The following is a 27,934-nucleotide window of genomic DNA, read 5'->3' as shown; positions in this document are numbered from 1 at the left end:
CAACACAGAAAAATGTTTACAGGAGGACATAATCAAGATTCAAGTTTAAACCTACCAGGAGCTTGCTCCCATCTTGTTCTCTATTTACAAGCATGATCAATTAAACCACAAAGCAGTTAATACAGAAGTACTTACATGAGAAAGGCCTTGGTTTTCAGAAAACTGTTGCAAAGGAACGCTCATTAAACAGGCATTTTATGTATTGCTACACCCCTAGCGCCTGCACGAAGCAAAACAATACCTTTAATAAAGTAGAAGCCAGCAGCTTTCCTAATGCATCTCATAAAATCGGTGTGTGCAAAGCTCTATCAACTCTCCATTTCAATTTCCATATACATCAATATTTCTCATTTACTTTTTCTCAGTTGCCTATCTGTTGAAATAAGGTTTGCGGAAAAAAACTTGACTGAAAGAAAGAACATTTTAAACCAGAAAATATATAATTAAAACATATTTCATTCTAAAATGAGTAAACCCAAGCTGTTTTATTGTGTTTTGTGGTGTTGTTTTTTTTTTTTTTCCCCATCTTTGCAACATATTTTCTGTCAAGTATGTTGCAAAGCACACATACCTGACAAAGCCAGGCATCCAAGCGGACCAGACACCATGCAGCAAACATTTTGTTTACCAGAAACATTTATAATTCAATTTGGAGACATTTGCAAATGTTAGCTTTCAGACTGCCCTCTTAATGTGTTCTTTAACAACTCAGTAGATGCACAGTAACTGCAGGTATATTAGTATAATCAGTCTCAGGAGTAAATTATGCCATCTAGCCTTTTAGTAATGTTTTAGTTGCAAAATTCCAAAAAGAAAAGGCTATGTCAAGTAAAACAGACCACCTGGTTCAAAGGAAACCGGTCTGCTGGACATGTTACATAAGTGAGAAAATGCAATATCAAATCATCTCTAATTATATTCTGAACATTTGTTCTGATGTTTTGAAAAGTTCTGGATAGTTTAGCTATTAAGTCTTTAAAGTGAACTGCAGAAGTACTTCCTCAGTGGAAATAAAGGAAACTTTACTTGAAAGATAAAGCAAGAAAAAAAAATCAGCTTGCTTCAGAAATCTTGTTTGGTTTTTGACATCTTTTAATAGTTTTAAAACATCATTATTTGAAATGACTTCAACACATTTTCTTTAGCAAAGAATCCAAGTTTTAGACTATATTGTCAAATTCCCAATAAAACAGAGATACTTCTTCCAAAAGGTAATAATACATGGTATCTTTTGCAAACCTGAGCTCATTAAAAACACTGACAACACAGTGAAAAAAGTGGAACAAAATGCTTCTAAAATTAATATTTTAGAAGAAAAAATCTCAAGATCCTCAAGTCACTAAGAGAAATCAGGTAAAAGCTTAAAAACAGGAGAGAAGAAAGATTACTTTTTTTAACCTTTCAGTAAAGTGTCATAATGTAATATTAAATTTTCTCAGAGTGGGAAAAATTAAGAGTACTACCAAGCTATTAAACCTTCCAGTGGATCATTTGTGGTATGAGTTATTAGCATAATTGGGGGCACGCTTTATTATGACCTCTGCAAAACTTTCATTTCCCAAATGTGATAGATACAAAGTGCTTTTGTAATACCAATAATGATTATTTCCTATGGGAAACTGCCAATTATAAGTTGGTGAAAAAGGCTATACTGGGTGTACATCGAGAAAGTGAACACACCTACCAACAGTCAGACTAATTAAAGCCATTCTTCAAATATTAATAAAGCTTTCCAATTCCATGAAATATAACCTGTACATTTCAGTTCAACCACATCCTTGTCAGGTCATTCATTCAACAATAATAAATATTTGACTACTGTTTAAATACAGCATTTATGCTGAACATTCACCTTTCCCTGGCAGTAAACCAAAACGTGTGGGAAGCTGTTTTAACATTTAACCACTTGACTCAATTTCATATTATTTATATCAAGTCACATCAAGCGCCAGCAAAAACACAGACACAGAGACAAGTCCCTTGTGTTCTGGAAACAAGCATTTGAAAAAAAAAAAAATCATAGTGAAGATCATCTATAGGGATAAGCAATAAACTGCCAAAGAGTGTGTGTTTTATAACACTGACTCCAGTATATTCTGTTGAGGTCACAAGTACAAGAGGTAGCAGAGTCAATAGCATCATTTCCTGCTCTTCTGTCACCTGCTGTCTCATACCCTTAGCTGCCAAGGTTCACATGCTAATGTGTATCACCAAGAAAAGACAGAGGGCATAGCCTGACAAAATTCCTGAACATGCCAACTTGGCAGCCAAAAGACAAGACAACCACCTTCCCACCCACCCAGAATGTCCAGCTCTACACGTGTACTTTAGGCATGCCAGAGTGGGAATTCTTTTCAGCAACTCCAGCCTGAGGCATCCTGGTTGCAAAGCTGCTGTTGCATCCATGAAACCATACCACACAGAAATGGCAAAGTCTTCCAGAAAATGCAGTTTTAGAATATATAGTGCACACAGTCTCTTCATAAATAAGCCCTGGCATTTCAAAGCTCTCCCTGGATCCCACTGGATGTACAGACTGAGTTGGTAGGCTGCAGAATCATACCAGAGAATAGACGAGAGCAAATGAAGCTCCATTAAGGAATACTCAGGACAAAACCATGTACTCCCACATTACTAAATAGGCTTCAGCTTTTACTGATTAGCCATTCTAGACAGTGTTGCTTTAATTACCATTACCTCATATTTAAAAGGCATTTGCTGTAATGTCTTTGCTTTAGCCATCATAATTTTTAGAAGTTCCTAGCATCTGATTCCCATTTATGCTCCTGCCAATTTGCAATACCTTTGCGAGATGAAATGGACGTAAAAGCAAATGTAGAGTTATCGTACTACACCTTTACCTCATCTCTGGAATAAGAAAAGTAGAGTATTAGTCAAAAATCTGATTTGAAACTTTATGTGACATTAGAAAACACCCTCAATTGAGAAAAGAGGAAAGCTTTTACTTTTCTTAAAATATTCTCCTGGAAACTGCCTAAATTGTTTAAAAATTTTACAAGAGCAAACTCCCCAGTTCACCAATTGTTTATACGCACCATTTATAAAGAAAAAATTGTTCTGGAGAGTCTATGCAACAGACAGCTTAATTAGGGCATGGAGCAAAAGGCACGTTAAACCAACAGAATAAAAGATCATTTAAAAAGCACTTAAGGAAGGTTGTTCTAGGTTCTTCAGGATATCTTGCACGACGCATATCTACATCCTTAAAAACAGATGTGTTTACACAAAAGCAGGTCATAAAGACTCTCATAGAAACAAGACAGCTAGATTTCAGGCATAGAGACCCAGGTGATTTGTAGATGGGGTTAGATGTGCAAATGTTTTTCTATTTTTCCCCTACAAGTTATAACTATATTGTTCAGTCTGATAAAAGACACTTTGCTTAGTTCCAACATAGCCACAGGCAAATGCCATGCTGATGTTTGATATGACTCCTTCCTTCTCAGAGTTTGGACAGGCAGGACTGACTTTTGAAAGGAACCATGCGCACCAAACTCAAGCTTCATCAAAACTTCAGCAAACTTAAGTTCTGATCCACCTGGACCACAAGTTTTCCATCTTGTATCTACCTTTCAGAGAGGGAGTTAAATGGCTTAGTGGACCACACATAAGAATCAATGTATGCAAGTCCACACTATTTGGTGAAAATTAAAAAGTCAATAAAAAAAACTCATTTACTTCGTTTTCAAAGACAAAGATTCAGAAATAACTTGAACAAACCATCAAAGTACCAACATGAGGCAGACATGCCTGACCATCTTGCTAGAAAGGACCTCCTGAATTCAAAGAGTCAGCTGCTCAACATAAATGTAATTCAAACCAAGTACAATGGTATATATGTGTTTTAATAGCCAGGCTGCTTAGCTTTTCTCCTCCCAGAAAGTTTGTAAAGAATGAAACACAAAGTAGCTTTCTAAAGGCTAAAATATAGCTAAGCTCAAGGTGAGATGTGATTCAAGAAGAATGTAACAGAATTAATTTTTGTCAGACTGAACTTACAAACTGGAGCTGGAGATGCACATTTGACCACCTAGACCTGATTAAACGCAGTAAGCAGAGCACTGCCTTTTTTGTATGAGAAGAGTGATCTGGTAACCAGGCCATTTATAAAAACACTCATTGCAAAACAAGTATGAACGGTTGAATTCCTCTAAATGAACAAAGGCCTGAGAAAAGGACATTCTAGAGTTTGAAAAGCCGTCTGTGTATCAGTACAGGAGTTACCTATAACCTCTACAGCAGCTAAGATAGGCTCCCAACTGCTAATCCAGACTGCAAAAGATCTCAATGATCTTGTTTACAATCCAGATTTTGTCTGCTACAGATCAAACTGCAAAAAGTGCAGTTATTAAATCTATTTACTAGATTTACTTATTGCTTTTCACTGTAACGTTTAATACGATGACTTATTAATTCTGAAGAGAAGAAAGCTAAAAATATAAACAAGTGAAAGGGGGGATGTGGGGGATGTGTGCCATTAAGCAATAAACAACATTCCATATTTCTGTCTTTCCCCTTTGTTTTACAAAAAATAACTAGACAGTAGTCTCATCACTCCACATACTGTAACTTTCAAACCTTGGCAGAGCAACTCTTGCACACTGTGTTTCAGATCCAATAACTCAATGCATGCTTCAAAGACCTGGCAGCAGTTTTTTTAGGACTTATTTCCTACTTTTCTGGCTTATGCAACCTGTCGAGTTTAGAAAATTTACACTCAGTAGATTAAGATGATGTACACAGAGAAAGAGGAAATCATAATAACCACAATAATTATAAATGAAATTTTGAATGCAAATTTGATTGGCCACAGATATTTCCATTGCCTGCAAGGAATCATTCTGATGAAGAACAGCACACACGACCCTCTCAGATTCCAGCTTTCACAGGTCCTACAACCAAAAACATTTTGTTAAGGTAAACTGCTGCCAACAGGGCAGACTCTGTAGCTATCACACATGCAAACTCCCTGTTCTCTAATGCGACACATGTTTTAAGAGCAACAGAATTACAACAGGTAAGGTATGAAAACTAGAACAAAAGCAGGTTCTGGCAAAGCCACAGGGTGATGGGGAGTTTTGCCTTTGATTAGAATCTGTTTACTTAAACACTCAGCCAAGCATCTCTCCTCTAAACCAGACCGCAAATGTAATTACGGAAAATTTCACAGGGATGTTTTCTCTAGTTTCGTAGTTTAAAGAAGTTGAAGACACAGGGAGGGGAGAAAAAAAAAAAAAGTCCTTTCCAAATGCAATGCATTTTCTGGCAGTAGTTGAGTAGTTTTCTTCTTGGCATCACCAGACTACAGTAAGACCTAAAGCTGAATGCACCATTTACATTGTATAAGAATACACATCAGTTTAAAAGAAAAATATATACTGGGCAAATAATCTTGGTGTATCTCTAGTAAGGCTTGGCAGGTAGTTTCAACAGGAAAATGGAATCAGAAATGAATAAAACATTTTATCCAAACTCATCTGTGCACATGACCTCTTGCTTCCTCCCCCACAACATATTTCCTACATCTGACAGTTTTATTATTACATTTCCTGCTTTTTCTACCACACTCCATTTATTTCGCAGTTTTCCCCCTACCTTCCAAACTGTTCTGCCTATTCTGTAGCCCTCCATTTCTTTCTCATACACTTGGCCCCAGCTGAGTTCAGTGGCAAAAATCCCACCAACCTGACTGCAAAGCGATTCCTTGGGAACATCACCTACCATCTCTGTCCTCTGCCACCACCGCCCTTCAGCTTTCACACTGAGTCATGTCATCCAATTTTAGGTTAAGAAACTGGAAAGGGAATAGTTTCTTCCACTCTTTTCTACTCTACCCCCTCCATTGCCAGGGGCGTACTTCCACCAGTTCGATTGAACAGACTCCAGGAGACAATTCAAGTCACTATCAAGGAAAAAAGCAACCCAGGAAAAAAGAGGAAAAAAAAAAAAAAGGAAAACACCAAAAGTCAGCACTTAGTGTCTTGGTGAGCTGAGCCTGCACAGAGCTTAACTGTTTGCAAAAATTCCCCTTTCTTCAGATTTCATTGAGGCCTAACAACACGAGCTGTCATTTTGTTTTACTTTCAGACCGTTTTCTCACCCACTGCAGTTTATCCCACATTGCCCACCTTTTCATATAAAACCAGGTCTTCCCATATTTTAACGAAACAGTGCCCTAGTGTTGGGCACTAATGAAATACAAATTTTGAATAAAATAGCAGCATAGCTTAGTTCCTTATATAACATTCCACTACCTGTGTGCTTTTCCCCTTTTCTGGCGAGTACACGAGAAAAATTTAAGGGAAAAGCTTTACCAGGCAGCCAAAGGAAGAAATATCCAAACAAAAGAAAGCAAACATTCCCAGCCTAAAACAAGCGCTAATTCAGTTTACTTGTCACACACCCTTGTATACATACACCACTTCCAACAAAGTCATGTATGCAGGAACACTTCAGGGGAAGCAGCTTTTATTTCCTAGGTGTCCGATCTTTCCCAGTAAATTATGGGTACAGAGACAGACTGGATCAGACCCAAGGCCTGTCTACTGCAGTACTGTCTTGGATGCCAGCACCAGATGCTTTAGATGAACGCATGAGAATCTCGCAGTAGGCAGTTATTGGATAATCTGCCCCCCCACATAAGACTCATGCTGATCACTGCTAGTCTGAGGTTGTCTTATGCAATGAGAAATAAGTTAATTATCCCTTCCAAATTTTTATTATTATAAGTAATGATTATATGGCTATCAAAAAGAACAAAATATTCATCAGCCAAGAATTATTTCCTCCTTTTATTTTTTTTCCTGCATTAGAACGCCTGAAGATTCAGCCACAGTTTAAGACAGACCAACCATGGAAATGATGGAATTGATGAAAGCACTCATCTTAGAAATTTACAATTTTGAGGCAGTTCTCTGGTAAACTTCAAGTCCTCTCCAGAAATCCACCAGTCCCTCATTCTTTCCCCACTAACCTCCACTCTGCCACCACAAATGAAAACAGACTTATTTCAGGATTTTATTTAGCAAATCTACTTTTTGGCCAGATTGGTTCCATGATTCACTAGTCACTTACACAGGCTTTTGATGTAAATGAGCATCCTGGGATGGAAATCAGAGGCTGGGAGTGAGACTGGGGACTGCTTTCTTTAGCAGCAATGGACATGAACCTACAGGGAACCTGACAACCACAGCCATGACTACCACCATAAGTGATCTATATACTTTTGTTATCACTTGCTTTTTAGTCCCCAGAGCTCTCTCCCTTCTCTCTGAGCCACCAGCCTCCCTCAATCTGAGACTCTCACTAGTCCCTACTTCCTGCTCCATCCACACTTACCTTTCCCAAAGAGGTCTACCTGCCACTAGATTTTGCTGTAATTATCTGAACAGTCTTTCACAGTAAAGTGTGAAGAATACGTGATTTCCAAACAGCAGGGAATGTTTAGAAAACAATGCTTCATCTGGATGCAGTAAGCTTCTTTTATTTTTTCTTTTTTCCCTTCTGTTTTACATTGTTGACTCCAAGTTTTGATGACAAGATATTTTAAGCATTTCCGACTTAGAAGTGTGCTAAAAATAAGAGAATTTTTTTAAGGAAAACATTGTCTAACTTAAGGGAAACTTGGTATATACACCACCCTAAGTAAGCTATGCATGTTGCTTACAAACAGCAGATAACTTTTCAGACCTAAAAACTCGATTTCTGGAAGCCAGAGACAACATGCATAAACAATCTGACAGGCTGTAGGATTCAATGGATCTGATTAAAAGAACAGAATTACAAGTCATGGGCAAAACAGATGCTACAGAGCAAAATTCATCTCAAGTGGAAAATAACTATGCAAAATATATTAATTGCTGTGCTTGTAAGGGACAATAAAAAGATATTCAGTGGAGACAGAGTCTAAAGCTAAGGTTAAAAACCTCTGTATTTTGAGAATAGCAGACGGAGCAAATTGCACTGGCCTCTTACAAGAACAGAACTTCTCTTCTTTGTCCTTCCCTATAAAGTGTCACTTCCATTTTGGGAGTGGTTACCATGCCCTATATAATGATCAGAAGGCAAATACTTCAGGACTAAAATTCATCCTCAATTATGTGAGTGCATATATAGTTATGCTGTGCGGGTGGTAAATCATATACTGGCATAAGGAAAACAAACGTAGAGTATTACTGGGTTCATAGCAAAAAAAAGATTACATATAAGTTCATCAGGTTTTGGACTTTTCAAGTAAAGAAGTAAACAGTGCAACACTGGAAGTTACAGTATGTAATTCATACAAGTACGTGGGTGTGAGCAGCACCACATTAACAGTGTTTGCATTTGCACTTGCAGTACTTTCACAGTTACAGGACGATGCCTGTGGGTATGTGTCAGTATTTTGGAGGCTCCAGAGAGTGAACTAGTCACCTAAGTCTACCAAGTACTCCAACTGTTAAAGTAAAAACAGTTGCAGATTCAGCTATAAAGATCAGAGTAGTTACTCTGTTAAGCTTCAGTACTCTTAAGAACCTAGGTTTTTAAAAGAGCCAGTAAATTGCTGCTATTTTGTAATCACAACAGGGTGGAAAAACTTGAGCAACTGGATTACTGAGTGATCCCTTAATGATCTTGAATACAAGAGAAAGTTGCATCATTTCTCTCCTACTCTTGCAACCTTCGTGTTCAGCTTCTTCATCCTTTCTCCCACCCTGCCAGGATGGATGAGGGCACACAGGCCCCCTGATGAACTGGTTCCAATCTGTCATATGCAGCAGGATGGACAAACATTATTTACATGTCCTGGAGGGACACAGTTATGCACATCACTGTTCAAATCTGTTTCATTACCTACACCACAAGAACTGCTACCCTGAAGGAGTCTGCTGGTACCCTTAATTTTGTAATTACCTTGAGGGTAGTATTAAGATTTTAAAAAGTACTTTTTGTTTGAATAGTAAATACAAACTGCACAAATGTGTGTGTGGCTAATATGTTAGCTCCTAATATGCCCACCTTCGTGATTCTAGCCAATAGTCCATTAGGTGTTCAAACTCTGTCTTGAGGATCCAGCTATACAATAACATCTTTAAACCACATTAATGGGCAATGTTTATGGCCAATGTTTTAGTAGTGAGAACCCTTACTTTCTTTTACAGTTAGACTTATCTTTGGTAATGGCTCTAATGTGTCCCTCTCCCTTCCTCCACTTCCACTCAGTCAACAGGGTATTCCAACTGCTTCATAGCTGAGTGGGAAGATACCAGTTTCAGAAAAATATTAGTGTGTCTTGAGCATAGTCAGATTCAACTACTGTCTGCCTACAGGGTAAACAGTCAGCTAGTGACTGTTCCAGTGGGCTGCTACCTTCTAAACAGAACATTGGCAGAATGCTCATTTCCGCAAGTCCAGGCTATCAGGGAGTGAGGCCTTTCCTTGTGAATTCCATGTAATTATACAGGTAGGTTGTTTTTTTAATCATACCATACACAATCACATAATTAGGATTAACAGAGGCAGGATTAACATAACTGGCTCTTACTGGAGACAACATACAGAGATCATTAAGAATCACTTTGGAGTGAATGTTCTTAACTCAACATCTGAGAGAGCGTTACAAAAGTACCCACATGAGAGCACTGGCAATTTCATCAAAAATACCAAGACCCAATAATCTGGCTGTGCCCTTCACTCCAGAAGGAAACTCTACACTTCTAATCTGTAAAAATGCCATAGGGATCTTATTCCACCTCCATAAAAATCAACTAAAATGCGGTAATGAATAAAAATCATGTAATGATCAGAACATTGTTTTAATTACCACTCTGCTCAGAAATGCCCACTGAACATTATGCCTGGCTTCAACACTACAGACTTTGATCAGGAGTTTAGTACTCCTCCTTTCAAGGGTGTCAGAGACTACAATCAATAAAGCAATTTTTATTTGGGTAATAGCTCAGTCTCTCTGCAAATAGGAAAGTGGCAAAAGTTCCCATAGCTGCTGACAGCATTAAAAGAGGTGATTATTATACATAGAGATGTGCTATGATTCAGGCAACATCTCTTATTTGCACCCTCCTGTCCTCCCAGCACTCTGTAAGCAGAATGAACCTGTAAGGACCCACTGGCTGACCTCAGCTCCTGAAGGGATACTGTTCAAAAATCACACATTGTAATAAAAGACAATACTGCACAACAGTCTCACTTACCTTTAATAATCTGATATGTTAGCGTGCTTGCTATCCAAAAAAAATTCTCCCAGGCATCCTCAAGGTAACTAGTATTAACTGCAGTACACTGCTAGCAGACCTTGTAACTGACTGTATAAATTACAACTGCCCAGGCCTATTTTTCTTGTTTTTGTTTTCTTGTTACTGAGCCAAATTTTCTTCATATTTACTTCATGTAAGTTGAGAAGTTGTGGAATTAACTTTTCCTTTGTTCCAAAAGGTTTTATTAACTTTAAAGATGTGCAAAGCCTACAGCATATCCCCATGTAAACTATGTTTAAATGGCTAAAATTGCATCTAAGTAGAAAGTGAAAAGGAACAATCATAACTTTCTTCACACCTAACTCCACCGTTAATGACTCCTACCACCACTACATAGAGTTTTATTTTGAAGGCATGCAAGTTGCTCAAATGCAGAAGCTAATGTACACTCAAGGTACACTGATTCATCCCCTCCTTCTTTACCAATTCTAACAAATGAGCCAGTTACCCCAGCAGTTCTATCACTAGTATGATTTCCATTCTGAATCTCCAGTAAGTTCTACTACTTACACCTGGGTAAGAATTTAGTTAGCACTACCCATATTCTTAGAGCAACAGTCTAAAAAAACATTTACAGTAGTTTCTACTTTCGAAGAAAGCTATTTCTGGCCAATGTAGGTTTTATTTATTTATTTATTATTATTTTAGCAAACAGAATTTTTGCCCATAAGAGAAATACTTTAAATCATTTACAAATAAACAGACCAATTGTGATAAAACACCGTGTCACTGTGCAACAAATTTCCCAAATTCTTGTGGTGTACGTTGTGGGAGAAAAACAACAACTTAAAAAAAAATCTTGGGATGTTTTAGTGACTAATACCAAGGCTATATGTACATAAAACACTGCCTACTGCCATTGTGTTATTACTTCTAAAATTCTAGAAGACTAGGGCACCCATACACCCTTTGGTATCAATTACTTTTCTGCACTGAAATTTTCCCAAGACATCCCTGTACGGCAAATCTGTCTGGAATTGGAATCCTCATCTCAGACTCCAGATGACCCTGAGATTCCTGATGTGAATTTAGATACATTTTTATATAAGCAACAACAAATAGTAAATACATTATCCCATAATGGTCATTTACAACAATTTCAGTTGAAGGAAGAGTGAATGTTCTAAACTGTATGTGCATGGGTAGAACTCTGCTCCTATATACTGAGGTGATAGGCAAAGAACTTATTTAAACTAAACTGAATGGATTGGCCAACAGGGCAAGGCTGAGGTCTTACCCAGAATTGGTGAGAAACTAGCATTTGCTTCAACAGCCCTTTTGGCCTGCTTAAGATCTGGGTACTGAACCAAGTGGAATTTTGTGTTGATTTGGTGCTTTCAGAGGAGAGCAGCTTCCAGTCAGCAGCACCCAAAAGGGTAAGAATCCTTGATGCCAAATGGCATATATAAAACTACAGTCAGACTAGAAGTACTTAAAGTGTGAAATCAAGGTGGTGTGCAAGTGACCTGAGTGCATTTTGTGTGGATGTTATGTTTTCTGCAAATCTGAGGTAAGAAGAAATAGCTGGAAATACTTTGAAACTAGAGCGCTTTCATTGCCTTTGCAGCTGTTTTATGAACGGATCCACATAAGCTCGGGAGTTAGGTTGGGCCTTAGCAGGAAAGAGAGGTTAGTTCATTCCTTAACCCCTTCTCCACAGAATGTTAGGCCACTACAAAAAGATGAGGTCAACAAGTACCTATAAAACCCTCAAGTTGCCAGTGGTACCAAGCCATCCTTACACATCTTTCTTAGTCTCAAGGTACCTGGTTTTCAGAAGAGCTCAGCATACTCTGAAGTTGCAGACTTGTGACCTAAATTCCTGATGAAGTCTCTCCCCTCATGAACCTAAACTATTGTTCTTTCAGAACACATTCCTCATTCTACTAAGACTTCCAGCACAGCATTGAAACACTAAGCAATATTTTAAAACTTGAAGTAAATTATCTAGTAAAAAAAAAAAAAAAGACCAGATTAAAAGGTTAATAGAAAAAACACTTACTTTTTGAAAATCAGAAATTACTCCGTAGAAATTCCCATTGTAGAAGATGACGTCCTTCCCCTAAAAAACAAACAAACAAAAAACTTAATTGTACAAACGAATATCCAGTTAATAAAATGCAGTGAGCTATGTCAAGGCATTTTTAACCCCCAGAAATAATTTCTCATAATGGATCAGAATACATCCATTATTGGACATGAGGATAACATCCACACAACAAGCAAAGCAGCATATTTACAGAAAGAGGAATGAAGGGGACAGAAGCGTTCAGAACTGAAGTCAAATCCAAATTTAGTTTAGAAACTTATGCATTAGAAGAGGCTTTGAAAGGAAAAAAAAAAAAAAAAAGCAAAAAACAAAAAACCAAGTGTTCAGTTTTCAAAATAACGCAAAAATAAACTTAAATAGATCCTTCAAATGAATGTCCATCAAGAATGCCTATGCTTTAGGACTGAAGTTCTATTTTTTGCTCTGTCATTAAGCTTCATGTTTTTTTCTTCCCTTGAAGGTAAAATAAATTGAAACATAGAATCGAGTGCATCCACTATGCACACACTCAGGATTAAATCTGACCTGGTACCTTTAAGATTTTTAAGAAGTGTAGGAGAAAAAAATATATGCGCATGTGTGTACACATATGCATGTGTATATACACACAGATACCCCAGCAAGATTATAGAAACAGAGGTTCTGGGAACCCAAACTCTCAGCCAAAGATATGCCAGAGCATGCTGAAGGTCTAGCATTTTGCCCTGAAAACTCACGGTGCATAAAATGCCCTAAGTATCATACCAGAGTCACTAAGAACCACAGCGGTCACAATTACAGCAATGAGAGCAGTTAAAGAAAATCATTTCCTGTTTTGGTGAAGTCTCCAGCAGTTGCCCAAAAATTCTACTAAAACAGAACTTTTTCCAGAACATAAATAGCTACTCAGGGGATGATGGCTAGGTATTTCATTCTTATTAAATATTGACAGCGCGCTCTTCTAATAAAAGAGCACACAGTGCTTTTGGTTTTTTATGCCCCAAACTCTTATTTTGCTAGTGCACTTCCAGAATGGCCTGAATAGCATCTAATTACATGAGAAGGTATCGCTGCATCTCCACCACCTAATAACTACACACAGAAGTGTCCTTATACTCATTTCTAGGGTCAACCGAAATCAGTTTAGTGCTAAAATAAACTCACAGCTCAAAACATGTTATTGTTGGAAAAACAACAACGTTACAAAAATATTTTAAAGGCATGTAAACTGTATTAGTAGTCTGCAATGCCAGATACATATTCAGTATTTGTTTTCTTGCAGATTGTGGTCAAATTTTAACACAGTTACATCAGCATGAAATATAGCACAGCTCCACTGAAATCAGTAGCATCATGCCACACCTAATGCACATAACAGAAGCAGAATCTGTTTCTCAACTGTTTTCAATCATTTACAGCTTTCAGGGTAAAACTGCCACTGGGCTCTGAAATTTCTCATGTTCCACATACACAGATGAACACAATCTCAAAATTAAAAGAGAAGATGATTTCTTTCATTAATTACATAAATATCAAAATCATTGTCTTCTAACCAGTTATTTCTTCAAGATCTTGTTTGTGTTCAAAATCTCCAGAGGCCTTTTAGTAAGACGGTAAGTTCTTTGACGGAAACACTTAGAGCCAGAGTCAGGTCTCAGTTACACAGGCAGAAATGCAGAGCAACCCTTAATTCACAGTAACTCAAATACTGACAGGGAAACAGCCTGCAGCTGCAGCCTCAGGTTTATCCTTTGTTCCACAGCTGGTTGTAAAGGCCAAAAAGACATACCTAATAATTCCTAATATTTTCATTCCTTTCCTGTCCCAAGAAAAATAAATGAAGGAACCAAAGAAGAGGTAAATAAGCTGGTCTTAAATACCTTGATACTTTTTTTTTTCCTCCAGAGAATCATTGATTCTATGTTCCTAAATTCCTGAACACTTAACCAGACAAGTATCACAGATTTCAATTGCAACTAAAAACCTAAACAGTTGTTGAGGCATCAAATGCTGAAGCGTTCATTAATCATCACTGGCTACACAATAGATAATACTAATCCTTCTTCTACTTGACACATTACAGGTAGAGATTTTCACCCTGGGGTTTACAGACCCCTGAAGACTCAGACTGCTGCTGAAGATCCATGATGATTAGAAAAGCAAGACAGACAGCATACTTTCCGTTCTGAAACCCAGCATCCCTGAATCTACTTAAATGTCCCAAACTTAGCAATTTAATTATTCTGTCCAGCACAAATTATAATCTAGTAGTAAACAGAATACCTCTCACTAACTAGCCACCCAATTCTTTGCATTTAGTAGTGCTATCTAAACTCTGGTGTCTCACTTCCTTTCTTAATTAAGAGCATCCTTATGCATTATGTGCTTGCCAGTCGATCCAGGCCTTACAAGCAAGGTAAACTTCTTTTTATAACTTTGGTCCTTTCACAACAGGAAAGGAAACTGGACTTTCAGTTGTCACTGGGAACACGCATATGCATTTCTGCATGAGCCAGAGTATTGCCAAGACTAGAAAACCTCAGAATTTTACAGAAGAACAGTTTCTCTTCCTGGTGGGAAAAAAAAAAAAAAAAGGCAAGCAACTCCAGCAGCATTTATTCATTGCTGAACTCAAGAAATGGATCAGTATTAAAAATAAGCTTTCAACTTGAATCAAGGGCAGCTCCTATTTTGTACTGCAGAGATTTGCTACTCTCACCAGCCCACTTGTATATATGAAGTATGAGCTGAAAGGGAATCATTGAAAGTGAACTGATCTGTTTTTGAAAAAAAAATAAGAAAACATGGCCATTAAACTTAATAGTTTTGTACGATACAGTTGAGAGAGACTGTGCAAGTGAGCTGTGTCTTGCTCGGCTGCACATGTCCAGTGATATCAACTCTTCCTGGTATGGTAGTACCCATTTATAAATTAGCCCTAAAATCTACTAGGTACGCTGCAGTATTCACCAGAAAGTTCTGGCCCTATCAAAATGCGAAGCAACATAAAAATGGTCTTCAAAATCCATCTGAAAAGCAGTTATGTTAGAGCTGAGCCATTGGGACCATACATCTTCACTTCCATATAATGGATAGCAAATAGAGTTTTTATTTCTCCTACTGAAATGTCACTAACACCAAGAGACAAAGCTTTTACCTAGTTCGGAGCTACTGTTCAGAAAGGCAAGGCTTGTTTCTTGACTAGTCATCCGAACCATGCTATCACCTTAACCAGGCAGCAGAGCTTTACCAAGTTGTCTGTCTCTCCCCACTGTGTGACTTCAGGTTTTTCTTTATAGATTACCAGGGGATTAGGTCTTCAAAATCCCCAGCTAAATCATGATGATCCATCACCACAACAGACAGCTTTCATTGAGACCCTGGGTTTGTCAATGGATCCCAAAGCTTTACTTTTTTGAACAAGAAAACTTTAAAAAAACAAACAAACAAACAAAAAAAAACCACTTTGATCTCTGAAAAGATCAAAGAATGACCTGACAGGAACACATTCCTAGAAGTCTCCAGTGGTTTCCCACCTAAGAACACTTGGCAGAGGATGAAGAGCACTCACTTGAGTTGCCCACTGGGAGAATAAAACCTTAGAACTCGAATACGGACTTTCTGCCTGATTCTAATTAAACGTGGAGTAATACTACCTGATTTAGAAAAGACCATTAAAATCTTAATTTAACCACAACGATTTTGGTCTTACTCTAAAACAGTCATTACCTACCAAACTTTCACTCATTTTGTGCCAAAAAGGACCATCAGCCATGGTGTTGTGTTAGTTGTTTTAAGACACATATTTCTTTTAAATCCCACAGACCTAAATCCCCTGTGCAATAACATGGCAATTTCTAAAACAGTTCTTTCTTCCTTTGCAATTTTTTTTTCAAGATCTGCAAGTAATAACAACAACAACAAGCTGCAAATCACACTTGCTTTAGTGCTAACTCCTTGATAAGACAATGCCAGCTGGTACACACTTGTGGGCAGGAAACCCCCCACACCAAAGGAACCAAAGGATGTCAGCCCCCTGCCTCCGACAGCAAGCAGTGAGGCTGTGTGCTGCCAGGTCCTGCCTTCAATGGTGCAAACTGTTCTAGCTAGGGCTAATGCTGTCAAGTTGTTCATCCTCGCCTGAAGCCTCGGAGAAACCTCAGCTCCTTCCTGGAGTGGAGCCGTGCCAGGGACATCAGGCTGTTGCTGGTGACACACACTACACACAATTCAGTAGCTTCCTGCTCAAAGCATTACATAAGTGGAGCCTCTGGCATATCTTTCTGGAACATTTCACGTACTAATCCACAAGATCAGTAGCCTTTTCAGTCACCAGATAACTGCATCTTTTCTTCACCGATACTGACCCGGATGGTACTGACTGTAGGCCTAAGGCTGTCTGTTCCCAAGGAAATAAAAAACAGTTATGACCTACAGACACAGAGAAAAGCAGCAGCTAAACAAATGTCAGTAACTTCAGAGCCAGTGAACAAATATATTTAATCCATTTCTGCTAAAAGAATGCCACACTCAAAAATCACATCTGGATTAATTAAGAACAGTTGCATTTAGCTTCACGGAATTAAGCCAGAAATTTATTAAACAAAGGAAACACACAACCTGCTGCTAGTGCCACGTGATACACTACTTACCAGTCATACATCTGACCCCAGCCACACTCTCACAAGTCAAGAAAGTTCTCAACTCAGGACCTGCATGCATACAGCTATGTTGAAAGCTTAGTTCTTCAACTACTTCTTGGTGTTTGCTGAGCATAATTCAGTATCTTGAATTCCTGAAATAAGCGAACTATTTTCCAGAGAGATGCCAAAAAAAATTGGAGGCCAGAAATTATTCTTTATGAAAAGTATATTGATGAATAATAGTTAAGTACACTCTCAATAATTATTTATGTAAATAAATCTTTCTGGCTTGTTCATACAGTGAATGAGTTATATTTATCTGATAAAACTACATCACTTGAGCCAGGCAATAAACAGCAGTGTGTTTATGCAATACAAAATAGATACCACAAACTCTTATCAGTATGCAAACGTAACAGGCCTACAAAACAATCTGTAACTTGAGTGCTGACATTTCAGGGTATCCTAAAGTTCCTGCAGGTACTTTTGCTTATGTCTTAAGAGAATATTTTGTTTTTCCTCAGAAAAACAAACACTATCTTCAGTCATCTACAGTAATTCTCTGGAACCAAAATTATCCTGCTGCAGTGTTGAGAGGTTTTTAATCTATGAAATCACTGCAGATGAAAGCAGTAACAATCCAAGACCTCACTTAAGCCATTGCAAAGAATCCAGCTCAATTATGTGTAAATGCTTTTATTCTCCTTCGGCCAATGAAATCATTTTCACAAAAAAAAAAAAAAAAAAAAGAGCACTCTGACTAAGAGCAAGTAAGACCTCTCACCATACCCAAAGAAAACAGAAATGAAGGGGGCAATCCCAGCATCCAGCCTGCAACCTGGGCAGCCGATGCAACCAGGAAACAAGCAGTAGGTGAGAAGAGGGGAAGAGAATGGATGCTTCTTTCAGACCAGCAAGCCATCAGCTGCCAGCTCTTTAAATCTTTAAAAAGATAAAATGCAATAATTTAAGGTCTCCAGGGACATCTCAACATGATCACAGAAATCCTACCACAGGTCAGTCATTCTTTTTGAGATGTGTCCCTGTGCTCCAGAGTCTGAGAGTTCATTTCTTGTTGTTCATGTTTCAAAATGCAGACCAGCAACTCCCACGCAGCATATTTTGATCTGTGCTTCTATAATTGCAACCCTCGACAACAGTAAGAGAGGGATTATACAGCATTATTTCTCCCCTTGAATATTTACTGAGATAATTATGTATCAGTTATAATACTAGTTGAACTGCACAGTGCAAAAACAAGACTGAGTGGGCATGCTATTTTATCCAAGTCTTTCTGTCTCATAACACATTGAGAAGTACACAGCCAATCATAGTAGGGTAATATCCTCCAGGATAGATGTGCTCAGCTTTTAAATACAGTCCCTTTTTTGGCAGTCATATTAAGATACATCCCCTCCTCCCACCAAAAAACACCACTACATGACAAAACATTATCAATTACTAAAGCCACCTGCACTTCTAGAGAATGCTCCCCCTCCATACCTTCTTTCCTTCCTTCTGGGCTGCACAGTGGAGACAAAACAGTCTCTTTACAAGAAACTTTATGCTAGCGGATGTTACACCACAAAAAACCTGCTTTGCTCCAAGTTCAGCAAGGTGGTGGGAAGAAGTTTACGTAACCAGGCATTATGAACAAAAGCAAACCACAGGACAGACATTTAATTTTATGTAAATATCTTTTCCCCTTTCTCACTCTGCCTTTCCATTTGTTTTAATTCCATAGGAGAATGTGACTGGCAGCCACTTCATAATGCACTGCAGGGCCTAAGTGCCAGCAGCTTTTCTCGTCTCAACAAAATGTACAGAGCTGAAATTAAATTACTGCGGGCTTAAACACACTTTTATTTTACTGCTACCCACCTAGAACACATACCCAGTTCAAAGTAAACATGTTTAGTCACTGCATAATATGAAGCATAAAAGAAAAATGTTCACTGTACTTAACTGAGAGTTACGTTCCAAAACAGTTTTGATTACTATCTCTGAATCCAGCAGCAACCAGCTAGCTAAAACTGGCATTATTGTGATGGAAATAGCACTGTATTTCAATGCAAGAAAATAAAACTTCTACCAGATACTAGCACAGGATTTGAAATCCACCCAAGAAAACCATTTGCATTATCAGCTTGCATTATTCTGCTCTTGTGTTTTAATACCAAGTTTAAACATTAAGTCGCAGGTACAATGCCTTTTTTTTTTAAAAAAAAAACTGATGCAATTTCTTGGGGACAAAATCTGATATGGCTGGTCAGATTTCCCGGCAAGCAAAAAAGTGGGAGACGTTAGTTTAATTTTCTATTTGTCCAGTAAGCAGATTAAAGCATTACACACCTGCAACAGGGGTTTACAGAGCCTCACTGTGCAAACATCCTGGGTCCTATGCTGTATTAAAACCAATCACTGATGATGGTAGCCAGCACCGGTTAGTGCTAGGCTGCACACATTAAAAACTTACACCTAAAAGCGAGCCAATAATTTTGTAGTCCCACTTGATCAAAAACTATTACCCCATGCAGCTCCAATTTTTAGACTGATCTTTACTACTGCAATTAGAAGAATTGCTGAATGCTTATGTTGTTGCCTCTGTTTGAAAAATTGTATTCAACTCCAGGCTCCTCTGATACTGATGTTACAAATGCATTTGGGCAAACAGCATTTTTAACAAGTACATATAATGCCTAAGAAGAGGTTCCAGAATCACCATTAGATCTGAGTGTTGTAAAACTGCAAAGTGTCAAATAATTTTAAGCACAGCTGAAACATCTTTCTAGATGTATGCTTTGTATATTTGACAGCAATTTCTGCCCAATCTCTCCTATTGCTTTCCTCATCCAGCTATGCAGTCTGTTTTTATTGCTTTTCACAGAACTAGAAAAGAGAAGAAGGAAACAGAAACAACACAACCCAGCTAAATGGTTTTAAAACTGACAGGGATATTCTGTGGCAGACTTCATGTGTGCAGCTGCTTGAGTACGTTTTTTGAAAAACAAAATAAAAAGCCATACATATATATACACATGTATGGTTTTGACTTGAGACTGTCCCTTTAAGCAAGCTTTGCTGATTCAGACTATGGCTGTACAGTTGCCAAGGGGGAGGCGGGGGGGAGAGCTCCTGAGTTATGCTCTGACTTAGGAGGTTTACAGAGGGAATCCTCATACCTAGAAATAACACCAAGAAGCACATTTACATTTTTGCTGGAAGACTGGTGTCACAGATTATACGAAAACAGACCACTTGATTAAATGCTCTGTATCAGACTACACTTCTAAAACCGAACAGAATGGAACCTCGCTACTGCTGGGCTATAAATCAAAACTGGATCTTTTCCATAACAAAGGTATTAAAGACAATGGCCTCTAATGCTGCATGACATGTCAATCTAAGCAGAATGAGCAATGCTTTACTCCATACATTAAGCTGCACGCCTGGGAGTTTGCTCTGCTATAGTATGTGCATGCCCCTGATTTCCTACATTCTGATTTGCAATTCAAGGTCAAGAAGTAATTTACCAGAATCCCTGTTAACACGCATGCTGCTAGCTTCTGTAAGCCTTCTTATTACACTAAAATAGTCTCAACAATTGGAATATAAAAATATAACAAATTGTCTTAATCATGCTGAAAGCTGCTTTATACCTTTAGACACTTCAGCACGTTGAACTGAACAACATGGAGGCCATTTCTTTTTAACTTACAACACTCAATAGTTTAGTTAAAAACACTGTGCTGCAGTATATTATCTCATCTAAAGTACCAATGAACGGTCGCCAACCAGGTCAAAAGGAAAAGAAAAAAAAAAAGAAGAAATGCAATATATGCCATAAAATAAATAATGCAAGGATAGTCCCTGCCCCAGAAACCTTGCAATTTAGGGCATGAATAAAGAACCCTTAAGGGATCGTACTAAACCTACGTAACATTCCTGAATTCCTCATACTTTAAGGGATCAAACTGCAAGTACACATTGCAGAAGGTTGTTGTGTATCCAAGTGTTCATAAGAGAATGAACTGTCATGTCAGGCACTACCATGACAGATAAGAGAGAGATTGGAAAATTATCATAGTCAGACCACCAGAGGTGAGGTGTGTGTGCAAGACACTGTATTTAACCCAGATCCTGGCCTGGAACAGAAAGAAATGTAAATTTTAAAAAAAGTTCTCGCTACAGCCAGATATGCCTATGTCCAAACAATACAGGAAGAAAAAAATGGAGAAAGACTCTAGAATTACCACACAGCAAAGAAACAGCCTTCAAGGTGGGCCCTATCCTTCCCACGCCACAAAAGTTTATAAGCTCTAACCTTCATCCCAGTCCTACAGTTCAAAACATGTTTTTCTTGACCCAACTTTTTGGATATACATTTCACTTTAGATGGAATAATTTGACCTTCCTTGGATGTATATCAAGGAAATTGTCAAATTAAGTTCTGAAGCCAAATGAAGTACTTCACCTGCAAAACATACAAACTGATGTAATCATATCTCAAGTTCCGAAGGGCTGGGTTGCTGCAGCATGCTGTGCCCAGTTCAGTTTTATTTCTCACAGATGGCATGCCTCCTCCTAGTACCTGAGTCAAAGCCCAACATAAGTGCCAGGAGGGCTCTGCAGGTCAAGGTGGTGCTCTTTACAACAGGTACAGGAATATAATCATCATTTCTGATCATTCAATATACTACGCACTTTTCAGATTTTGGTTCTCTCTTTGTCAGGTCTAATTTCAAGAGAGGAAAAAATGAGGAGCCTCTTTTTATGCTTTATCTACTGGATAGAATAGGCTTTTCTTTTACTCCCACTCTGTCTTCAGCTTTGCTTCCAAGTATAATTAAGCAACTGATAGCTTTTTAGAGGCAGCAAGTAGACCAGTACAAAATAATCATAAAAATAACATACTATAGCACCACTGATACAGCATATCAAAGCAGTCAGCAGACCAGCATCATCCAAGCTTCACTAATACCTTGCAAGGTGCCAATAAAGTCTTTCTAAAGATGGGAAGCTGAACAGAGAGGAAAAATTAAGAGTGACTTTCTCTAACTTTTGCCAGGCCAAAACACAGTCCCAATGACAGCGCAACACTGGCAGCATTGAGCTAGACATGGTCTGCAGAGCCACTTGCACTATTAATATTTATATACCCTGCTTCTTATCAGCTCTTCAAAGATCATCTCACCAATCCTTACCTCATGGGCTTTGCTCAGAATGAGCTTTGCTGAGAACAGAACAAATCACATCTCCAGTCACGTACCCCTCATACGGCAATTTTCCTCTATTATTATTTTCCCTTTTAACAATGAAAAATAGACGAGTAAGTAGACACAAACAGGTTTGGCCTATAAAACCTGCAGATGCAGAAACCTCACTGTGAAGGGATTGCAATAAGAGAACAGATAAATTGAACAGCCTTCTGAGAGATTTCTTAGCTGAGGCACAAAGTGATTTGGAAATGAATACAAGGCTCACATTGACTTAAGTTACATGGTTGTAACACGCACACTTTGTCAACAGACGTTGCTGAACACAGAGACAACTTCGGTTAAAAATTTTGTTTCAGTCATTAAGAAACATGCATGCTAATTACCAGTTGAACTGCAGACTATCCAGCTAAGCAAAATGTGACCTGTCAAGGCCTTTAAGAAAACATTCTTCAATTCCTAAAAACCTGAGAGGTTATGATACTTTGAAGAGATGGAAAGAAAAAAGATTTGTCCACTTCCAATCATTTTTAAATAAGAATTGTTTTCTGTGTTTTAAAAATAACTATGCAGTGTCATCTTTCCTTCAACTTCTACAAAAGGGAAAAAGACAGCCAGGAATTTATTTGTATTTCATGTATAGAGAAGCACCTGTGTTTTGTTTTGTTTTTTAAACTGAAATGAGTTGGTTTCTTAGTTACTGAGGGATTCCATGAAATTTTGAGGGCTTATGAAATTAAGCAATATTACCAGAAAGCCATTACCATTTAAATTACCAATTATTTTTAAGGAAGAGATGTACCTTACATGACAAATATCGTAGGTTTATAAGGTACCACCTTTTAGATATAAAGTTTTAAAGCTCTTAAAAGAAAAAAAAAAAAAAAGACAACTTGCTCTGATAATTACTACCTCTAAAATTTGAAGAAAGGCTTTGCCTTTCATCTGGGAGCTGTGGAAACCAACACCTTCATGATCCAAGTTACGGTTAAAGTTTCAAATTAGTCATGAAGGTCTTTATTGTACTTCAGTGCCACTAGAAGTCAGGAACTATTCTTTTAGATATCAGCCTTTATTAAGAGAATGGAAAAAAAATGAAGTAATTAAAAAACTAAGTTATGAAAAAAATGTAATTTTACATGACTAGGGTTTTTTCTTATTATTATTATTTTGCTGTATTAAGATTGTGTCTTGTAGAAAAATCCATTAAAAAAATGGAAGAAAGTTAAATGAAAATACACAGCAAACCTTCTCATACTAAATTACGGTGATTCGGAGCCAACTTCTCAGAACTGTATAATGTAACAGTTAACACAGCAATGTAATTCGCTGTCATTTCTACCTGTGAATTTCAAGATCTGTTTTTCAGTTTTCAAGAGTCATAAAGTAATCTCCACATTGCTCAGCACCTGAATCATGGAAAACTACTCACCGTATCAATCATTTGATGATTCAAAATTACCTGAAGAACTACCTGTATTTCTTTCCGCATAATTTCAGATCAACTTAATAGATGTTTTTAACATAGCAAGCATCTGAGAGCTGGGATTATATCTTTGTTTTCATAATATTCAGCCTCAATTGTTCTGTGGGGAGGGGAGGTGGTTATGGTAAATTAAAGCGAGCAGTGTCTCATCAAGGATAAAATAGAAGCATAACCAGGATGAGAACTGTGAAGATCACGGGGCACTATTTAAGGAAGCATAACTAAAACAAAGATATATAAATTGAGCGTGTACTTATTGACAGGTTGAATCAGTTTAGAAAACTGAAGTGCTACAGAGATGATAAAGTCCTCAGCAGCTAAGCTCACTGTTTTTTGTTTTTGTTTTTAAATTACCCTACTTTACACCAACTCACAGCTACTCATGGAAGTATCGCTTTCATCTCAAATGTTTGTTGTTGTTTTTTAAATACAAGAGAAGTTTACAAAATAAATGTGTTTGTATAGCAAAGAATTGCTACAAAGATATACTTTCGATTTCCCCACACTTAGGATTACATTTGCATTACACAAGGCCTTTAGCTCATCGTAGGAAGTTGTTAGAAACTAACACAAGGATCTAAGCAAGATCTGGAAAGTACAATATCCCTACCATTAAACAAAAAAAAAAAAAAAAAAAAAACACTAACTGAATAAGCAAACTGGTGATCTGTTACCATAGCTGAGAACAACACGTTAATTTTTCTGGGGCTGCAATTTAATGAAAGGAAAGTTACAGCACTGAAAGTGAAGATGCAGCAGATAAATGGTGATTGAGGTTTTACACACAACCTGGACTAGCTGATAAAGGTTTAAGTAGTGAGCTGTGATTCCCCTATCAACCACAATTTGCAGTGCAGACTTCATTAATAAGAAGTCTTGTAAAGGAACTCAAGCAGACTAGCAGAAATTAAGATTTATACCTTCCATACCAACTGAATGAAAACACACAGTAGGAACAGCAACTCCATAGTAATGTTCATAAAGCTTAAGAGAGAAAAACAAAATGCAGAAGGCTGATACAGCTGTTATGTTTTTTTTTCCTGTCCATCTAAGCGCCTATACATCCTTACTACCAGTTCACTGAAGAGAACTAGAGTGATCAGCCGTCTTTCTTTTCCAAAGTAAATGTTTACTAACAGCTAAATCTGCAAAAAAGAGACGTTTGTCTGCGTAGGAGTGAGTACCCCAATCTGTACACCCGTTCACAAAAGTACCAGTACAGGTTACCAAGGTCATCAGCAGTACATCAACTTTTTAATTGGATTTGCCTCAGAGACAGTTAAATGCCATATGCTCCTTCCAAGGTGTCAGCCTTCATTAATTCAACAAGGGATGAGATGGTGAAAACTCACATAAAAGCAGTACAAATACTTCTTCCATTACCTGACACAAAGGCCAATTTAGCTGCAAGACATTTTCTTGTCTAAAGATACACACACGAAACAGCACACAGTAACAAACCACTGTTATATGACTTCAAGTTAACCTTATGCTCTCATTAGGATGTCTCAAAGGAGACCATTCTATCGTATACCACCTGTTGGGCAGGCGAGGCGCGCGTGCACATTCCACTACTTTCAATCTGCGAAGGAGGTAGGGCAGAGGTGGAAAAAAATGAAAAAAGCACATGGGGCCACACATGCATAACGCTTTAGGATGCAGCCAAGTAGATGAGGGACTGCCTGAGGTGAGCAGTGCTAAATGAACGATACAAGAATGAAGGGAAGCAGTAACCTGTACAATTAAAAAGCTGCCCGTTTTGTTCTGACCTGGGCAAAGGCTTACTAAGAAGTTACTTCTGTGCTGTGCCACCTGCTATAGTGACAGGTCAACAAAAAGCCTGTGTACGTTTCATAGCTGAAAAACAGCACATCAGCAAAAACAACAGCCAGACTGCTAGACATTGCCAGATGTGAAGGGTTTGGAAGCAATTGCTGTATTGGTTCAACCGAGGCAGAAAGACATTATAAGCACAACAGACCCTCCACAGGCGAAACATGACAGACACAAGGGCTACCTCTCCTAGCTTTAAAGCAGGCAGAAACAGCTACAGCTGCTATGCAGGGCTGGATATGGCACCACCGTCTTCCCAGGAAAGCAAGCAGCAGCTGAATCTCCTCCCTACTCAGGCTGCCCTGTTTGAGCCCTCAGTTATTCTCCCAGGTTGCAGCTCTGCCGTCTCCTCCATACCCCCACCTTCTGCTTCAGCATGGGAATTCACCAATCAAAGCAGATAGCTGCATCATGTGAGGGGTAGCAGACAGGCTGAGGGAATTTCCGAGAGCTCCCCTGCACCTGCAGCATACACGGATGCAGGAGATTTCCAATGTGAAAATTACAAGCTGAGCCGCGATGTCAAAATACTCACATTAGCTGCAACTAACAGCTCGTATGCCAGACTGCAGCACCTCATTTGCAAGCTGCTCTGATATACCTGCAATCACATTCCATTTTGCCTTGTTGTTTAGCGTATGACAATTATTCGAAGGCATATTTTGGAGAGAAGTCGTACACAAATAACAGACTGTAAGACCAGAAAAAAAATCATTACTCGGTCTATTCTTTGCTGATGTCAGGCATGCAGTACAGTTCTCTGCACCCAGCAGAGAGCCCAATTAATCTGCACCAACCCTCACAAGCTATATCTGGAGGGAAAAAAAAAATTAAATCATGCAACAGCCCATCTGCCTTCCAGTCAAGGTTTAGGAACAATACATAGTCCATTTGATCGGCAGACCTGCCACACCACCTCTCCTTTCACAGAAATAAGCTCCATTATAATTTCTGCAAACAAACCTACCTTAAGTTCCTCAGCCCCTCCCCCTTCTTCTTCAAAACCACTGTTCCTTCCCTGATCACAGTCCTTCACAGAAGTGATTATACCAATTCTGTTTGGTTCATTAAATCATGTCAGCCTAGTCAGAGCAACCATTCCATGACTCCACTTCATACACCCCATTATTTCATTTATCTTCTATTTCCACTCACTTTTTTGAGAGGAACTCTGGATGAATTAGAGTAACGTGTCCTTATCGTGTCTGTGTAAGTAAAAGAGCAACTTGCATGAAGGTACTAATATTGAACATTGCTTAAAAAAAGCCTTTCATCCTAATTTGAGTATTGCAAAACAAGTAGGCTCTTACTGTAGCTGTTAATTCTGTTTCCTCCCTATGTTTCCCTTTAGCATCTGCAGCAACAATATAGATGTCTAAAGGTTGTGATAAGGACAAGCGTCTTGGATCCAGAACGTAGCCTCAACTAAAAGGAAACTAGATAAAAAATAATGTCCAAAAGATCATGCTGCAAGTTTAGTGCACACAGCAGCAGGAATAATGAATATCACCACTGTCTCAGGTAGGAAAAACAAAAAACAAATGTGAGAGAGACAGCAATTTCAAGCTCAGGAAAGAGTGATAGAGGAGAAGGGGAGAAAAAAAAAAATAAAAGAAAAAGAAAAAAAAAAGGAAAAAAAAAAAAAAAAAAAAGGAGAACAGAAATCTCTTAGTTTTGGAATGAAGGCCTAAAAGATCAAGGAGGAAAATTACCACTTTGACATGAGAAGCTCTTTCATCCAACCTATCTTGTTCAAAACCACAGCTTACATTTCACAGACCTTCCTTATTATTTGCCACAACATCACATTGTTCACAGGATCATGGAAACCAGATCGCTGGAATCCAAGAGATGTTTCTTACTAACCTTTTAAGTCCTTACTCTATTTGCTGCCTTTGTTAGTCACTAACCTCCTGACTGCTCACTTCCAGTCTGCAGGAACATGTGTGCCTAAATCCAATATAGATGTTGTTAGAAAACGAAATCCATCTACACGTTCAAGAGTAATGTGCTCTTCAATACTATTTTCATATCAGCTTCCTCCTCACCAAAATGCACACAAATGTGGATATAGTTGGATATCCAGCTTTCTCAAACGGCATAATGATAGACCTGATATAAAATGTAATCCACCTATCAGAGTTGTATAAAAACCATCCGTACATTTTTCCTCTTCATATTTTCATATTGTATTGCATAAAAATGCAAGCAAAGGCCCTGATTACAACATTTCAAAGAAATGAATGATCCATCAGTATAACATCTTAAAAGAAGAAGCGCATTCAATCTGAACAGTTACTCTTGAACCTAACCTTGAACCTACACCTTAATAGATCTTCTTGTGGTCATCCAAAGTCATCTCACAAAGCAAGTCAGAATTTGAGACCCCCAAAGTCAACTGAATAGAACCAACTTTTTCCAAACCTAGGAGCTGGGAACACAGCCACCTAGAG

At 38.2% G+C, this 27,934-nt stretch overlaps 1 protein-coding gene across 5 annotated transcripts in view; it reads right to left on the bottom strand.

Annotated features, from left to right (window-relative positions):
* The window catches only part of PLCB4 (phospholipase C beta 4), a 202,798-nt gene that overhangs the window by 169,611 nt on the left and 5,253 nt on the right, over nucleotides 1-27,934 (bottom strand). For all 5 annotated transcript variants that reach the window (XM_032184308.1, XM_032184312.1, XM_032184306.1 and 2 more), the window contains exon 2: nucleotides 12,277-12,336. The gene's annotated coding sequence lies outside the window, so the exon portion shown is untranslated. The remainder of the gene's footprint in view (nucleotides 1-12,276; nucleotides 12,337-27,934) is intronic.

The sequence above is a fragment of the Aythya fuligula genome, chromosome 3, assembly GCF_009819795.1.
Source record: "Aythya fuligula isolate bAytFul2 chromosome 3, bAytFul2.pri, whole genome shotgun sequence".
NCBI classification, from domain to species: Eukaryota; Metazoa; Chordata; class Aves; order Anseriformes; family Anatidae; genus Aythya; species Aythya fuligula.
Note: the sequence above shows the minus strand (reverse complement) of the source record. Positions and strands in the feature narration are given on the sequence as shown.